A 6,000-nucleotide genomic window follows, 5' to 3' on the forward strand; every position below is an offset into this window, starting at 1 on the left:
TTGATTATTCCATACTTCTGAACAGTGTACATCAAATATCCATAGAGTTCCAACGCACCCTGAGTAGTTATGCATACATCCTTAACTCAAATTGAATAGAATAGAATGTAATGCTTTCAGCTCAAAGCAGTATTGAGTTGAATATTGCTGAAAACTACTAACTTCATGTAATCATTATTATTTTACTTACCATATAATTCATAGTAGTCTGCAACCAATTTTATGAGGGTGCTACCAAAGTTCAAGTTACTTTCAGGAACTTCACCCTTTGTGCACAATGGAACATTACCGTTAACAGAACTAAACTAAGACACTGGCTGTCCCACTCTATATGTTATGAGTTAGCTTCCTGAATTCAGTTTGCATTTGGGTATTCCATGAATCTGAGCAGTGTCCATGCAATACCTATACAGTTCCAACTCACCCTGTGTAGTTATGTACACATCCTTAACTCAAAATGCATAGAATAGAAAGTAATGCTTTCAGCTCAATAGAGTGTAGAGATGAAATATGCTGAAAAGTAATATTTGCTATCTTGATATAAACATCATTATTTTACTTACCAAATGATTTAGCGTCAGATACAACCAATTTTATGAGTGTTCTACCAATGTTCCAGAAGTTACTTTCAGTAACTGCACCTTTTGTTCACCATGGAACATTAACGTTTACAGAACGAAACAAAGATATTGTCTCTTCCACTCTAAATGTGATCAGGTCGTCTCCCGAATTCAGCTTGCATTTGATTATTCCATAGTTCTGAACAGTGTACATCAAATATCCATACAGTTCCAACGCACCCTGAGTAGTTATGCATACATCCTTAACTCAAATTGAATAGAATAGAATGTAATGCTTTCAGCTCAAAGCAGTATTGAGTTGAATATTGCTGAAAACTACTAAGGGCTAACTTCATGTAATCATTATTATTTTACTTACCATATAATTCATAGTAGTCTGCAACCAATTTTATGAGGGTGCTACCAAAGTTCAAGTTACTTTCAGGAACTTCACCCTTTGTGCACAATGGAACATTACCGTTAACTGAACTAAACTAAGATACTGGCTGTCCCACTCTATATGTTATGAGTTAGGTTCCTGAATTCAGTTTGCATTTGGGTATTCCATGAATCTGAGCAGTGTCCATGCAATACCTATACAGTTCCAACTCACCCTGTGTAGTTATGTACACATCCTTAACTCAAAATGCATAGAATAGAAAGTAATGCTTTCAGCTCAATAGAGTGTAGAGATGAAATATGCTGAAAAGTAATATTTGCTATCTTGATATAAACATCATTATTTTACTTACCAAATGATTTAGCGTCAGATACAACCAATTTTATGAGTGTTCTACCAATGTTCCAGAAGTTACTTTCAGTAACTGCACCTTTTGTTCACCATGGAACATTAACGTTTACAGAACGAAACAAAGATATTGTCTCTTCCACTCTAAATGTGATCAGGTCGTCTCCCGAATTCAGCTTGCATTTGATTATTCCATAGTTCTGAACAGTGTACATCAAATATCCATACAGTTCCAACGCACCCTGAGTAGTTATGCATACATCCTTAACTCAAATTGAATAGAATAGAATGTAATGCTTTCAGCTCAAAGCAGTATTGAGTTGAATATTGCTGAAAACTACTAAGGGCTAACTTCATGTAATCATTATTATTTTACTTACCATATAATTCATAGTAGTCTGCAACCAATTTTATGAGGGTGCTACCAAAGTTCAAGTTACTTTCAGGAACTTCACCCTTTGTGCACAATGGAACATTACCGTTAACTGAACTAAACTAAGATACTGGCTGTCCCACTCTATATGTTATGAGTTAGGTTCCTGAATTCAGTTTGCATTTGGGTATTCCATGAATCTGAGCAGTGTCCATGCAATACCTATACAGTTCCAACTCACCCTGTGTAGTTATGTACACATCCTTAACTCAAAATGCATAGAAAGGAAAGTAATGCTTTCATCTCAATAGAGTGTAGAGATGAAATTTGCTGAAAAGTAATATTTGCTATCTTGATGTAAACATTATTATTTTACTTACCAAATGATTTAGCGTCGGATACAACCAATTTCATGAGTGTTCTACCAATGTTCCAGAAGTTACTTTCAGTAACTGCACCTTTTGTACAAAATGGAACATTAACGTTTACAGAACGAAACAAAGATATTGTCTGTTCCACTCTAAATGTGATCAGGTAGTCTCCCGAATTCAGCTTGCATTTGATTATTCCATGGTTATGAGCAGTGTACATCAAATATCTATACAGTTCCAACGCACCATGAGTAGTTATGCATACATCCTTAATCAAATTGAATAGAATAGAATGTGATGCTTTCAGCTCAAAGCAGTATTGAGTTGAATATTGCTGAAAACTACTAAGGGCTAACTTCATGTAATCATTATTATTTTACTTACAATATAATTCATAGTAGTCTGCAACCAATTTTATGAGGGTGCTACCAAAGTTCAAGTTACTTTCAGGAACTTCACCTTTTGTGCACAGTGGAACATTACCGTTTACTGAACTAAACTAAGATAGTGGCTGTTCCACTCTATATGTTATGAGTTAGGTTCCTGAATTCAGTTTGCATTTGGGTATTCCATGAATCTGAGCAGTGTCCATGCAATACCTATACAGTTCCAACTCACCCTGAGTAGTTATGTACACATCCTTAACTCAAAATGGATAGAATGGAAAGTAATGCTTTCAGCTCAATAGAGTGTAGAGATGAAATTTGTTGAAAAGTACTATTTCCTATCTTGATATAAACATCATTATTTTACTTACCAAATGATTTAGAGTCGTATACAACCAATTTTATGAGTGTTCTACCAATGTTCCAGAAGTTACTTTCAGTAACTGCACCTTTTGTACACAATGGAACATTAACGTTTACAGAACGAAACAAAGATATTGTCTCTTCAACTCTAAATGTGATCAGGTACTCTCCCGAATTCAGCTTGCATTTGATTATTCCATAGTTCTGAGCAGTGTGCATCAAATATCCATAGAGTTCCAACGCACCCTGAGTAGTTATGCATACATTCTTAACTCAAATTGAATAGAATAGAATGTAATGCTTTCAGCTCAAAGCAGTATTGAGTTGAATATTGCTGAAAACTACTAAGGGCTAACTTCGTGTAATCATTATTATTTTCCTTACCATATAATTCATCGTAGTCTGCCACCAATTTTATGAGGGTGCTACCAAAGTTCAAGTTACTTTCAGGAACTTCACCCTTTGTGCACAATGGAACATTACCGTTAACTGAACTAAACTAAGATACTGGCTGTCCCACTCTATATGTTATGAGTTAGGTTCCTGAATTCAGTTTGCATTTGGGTATTCCATGAATCTGAGCAGTGTCCACGCAATACCTATACAGTTCCAACTCACCCTGAGTAGTTATGTACACATCCTTAACTCAAAATGGATAGAATGGAAAGTAATGCTTTCAGCTCAATAGAGTGTAGAGATGAAATTTGTTGAAAAGTACTATTTCTTATCTTGATATAAACATCATTATTTTACTTACCAAATGATTTAGAGTCGTATACAACCAATTTTATGAGTGTTCTACCAATGTTCCAGAAGTTACTTTCAGTAACTGCACCTTTTGTACACAATGGAACATTAACGTTTACAGAACGAAACAAAGATATTGTCTCTTCCACTCTAAATGTAATCAGGTAGTCTCCCGAATTCAGCTTGCATTTGATTATTCCATAGTTCTGAACAGTGTACATCAAATATCCATAGAGTTCCAACGCACCCTGAGTAGTTATGCATACATCCTTAACTCAAATTGAATAGAATAGAATGTAATGCTTTCAGCTCAAAGCAGTATTGAGTTGAATATTGCTGAAAACTACTAACTTCATGTAATCATTATTATTTTACTTACCATATAATTCATAGTAGTCTGCAACCAATTTTATGAGGGTGCTACCAAAGTTCAAGTTACTTTCAGGAACTTCACCCTTTGTGCACAATGGAACATTACCGTTAACAGAACTAAACTAAGATACTGGCTGTCCCACTCTATATGTTATGAGTTAGGTTCCTGAATTCAGTTTGCATTTGGGTATTCCATGAATCTGAGCAGTGTCCATGCAATACCTATACAGTTCCAACTCACCCTGTGTAGTTATGTACACATCCTTAACTCAAAATGCATAGAATGGAAAGTAATGCTTTCAGCTCAATAGAGTGTAGAGATGAAATATGCTGAAAAGTAATATTTGCTATCTTGATATAAACATCATTATTTTACTTACCAAATGATTTAGCGTCAGATACAACCAATTTTACGAGTGTTCTACCAATGTTCCAGAAGTTACTTTCAGTAACTGCACCTTTTGTTCACCATGGAACATTAACGTTTACAGAACGAAACAAAAAATATTGTCTCTTCCACTCTAAATGTGATCAGGTAGGCTCCCGAATTCAGCTTGCATTTGATTATTCCATGGTTCTGAGCAGTGTACATCAAATATCTATAGAGTTCCAACGCACCCTGAGTAGTTATGCATACATCCTTAACTCAAATTGAATAGAATAGAATGTAATGCTTTCAGCACAAAGCAGTATTGAGTTGAATATTGCTGAAAACTACTAAGGGCTAACTTCATGTCATCATTATTATTTTACTTACCATATAATTCATCGTAGTCTGCAACCAATTTTATGAGGGTGCTACCAAAGTTCAAGTTACTTTCAGGAACTTCACCTTTTGTGCACAGTGGAACATTACCGTTTACTGAACTAAACTAAGATAGTGGCTGTTCCACTCTATATGTTATGAGTTAGGTTCCTGAATTCAGTTTGCATTTGGGTATTCCATGAATCTGAGCAGTGTCCATGCAATACCTATACAGTTCCAACTCACCCTGAGTAGTTATGTACACATCCTTAACTCAAAATGGATAGAATGGAAAGTAATGCTTTCAGCTCAATAGAGTGTAGAGATGAAATTTGTTGAAAAGTACTATTTCCTATCTTGATATAAACATCATTATTTTACTTACCAAATGATTTAGAGTCGTATACAACCAATTTTATGAGTGTTCTACCAATGTTCCAGAAGTTACTTTCAGTAACTGCACCTTTTGTACACAATGGAACATTAACGTTTACAGAACGAAACAAAGATATTGTCTCTTCAACTCTAAATGTGATCAGGTAGTCTCCCGAATTCAGCTTGCATTTGATTATTCCATAGTTCTGAGCAGTGTGCATCAAATATCCATAGAGTTCCAACGCACCCTGAGTAGTTATGCATACATTCTTAACTCAAATTGAATAGAATAGAATGTAATGCTTTCAGCTCAAAGCAGTATTGAGTTGAATATTGCTGAAAACTACTAAGGGCTAACTTCGTGTAATCATTATTATTTTCCTTACCATATAATTCATCGTAGTCTGCCACCAATTTTATGAGGGTGCTACCAAAGTTCAAGTTACTTTCAGGAACTTCACCCTTTGTGCACAATGGAACATTACCGTTAACTGAACTAAACTAAGATACTGGCTGTCCCACTCTATATGTTATGAGTTAGGTTCCTGAATTCAGTTTGCATTTGGGTATTCCATGAATCTGAGCAGTGTCCACGCAATACCTATACAGTTCCAACTCACCCTGAGTAGTTATGTACACATCCTTAACTCAAAATGGATAGAATGGAAAGTAATGCTTTCAGCTCAATAGAGTGTAGAGATGAAATTTGTTGAAAAGTACTATTTCTTATCTTGATATAAACATCATTATTTTACTTACCAAATGATTTAGAGTCGTATACAACCAATTTTATGAGTGTTCTACCAATGTTCCAGAAGTTACTTTCAGTAACTGCACCTTTTGTACACAATGGAACATTAACGTTTACAGAACGAAACAAAGATATTGTCTCTTCCACTCTAAATGTGATCAGGTAGTCTCCCGAATTCAGCTTGCATTTGATTATTCCATAGTTCTGAA

The sequence above is a fragment of the Hemitrygon akajei genome, chromosome 18 (assembly GCF_048418815.1).
Source record: "Hemitrygon akajei chromosome 18, sHemAka1.3, whole genome shotgun sequence".
NCBI lineage: Eukaryota > Metazoa > Chordata > Chondrichthyes > Myliobatiformes > Dasyatidae > Hemitrygon > Hemitrygon akajei.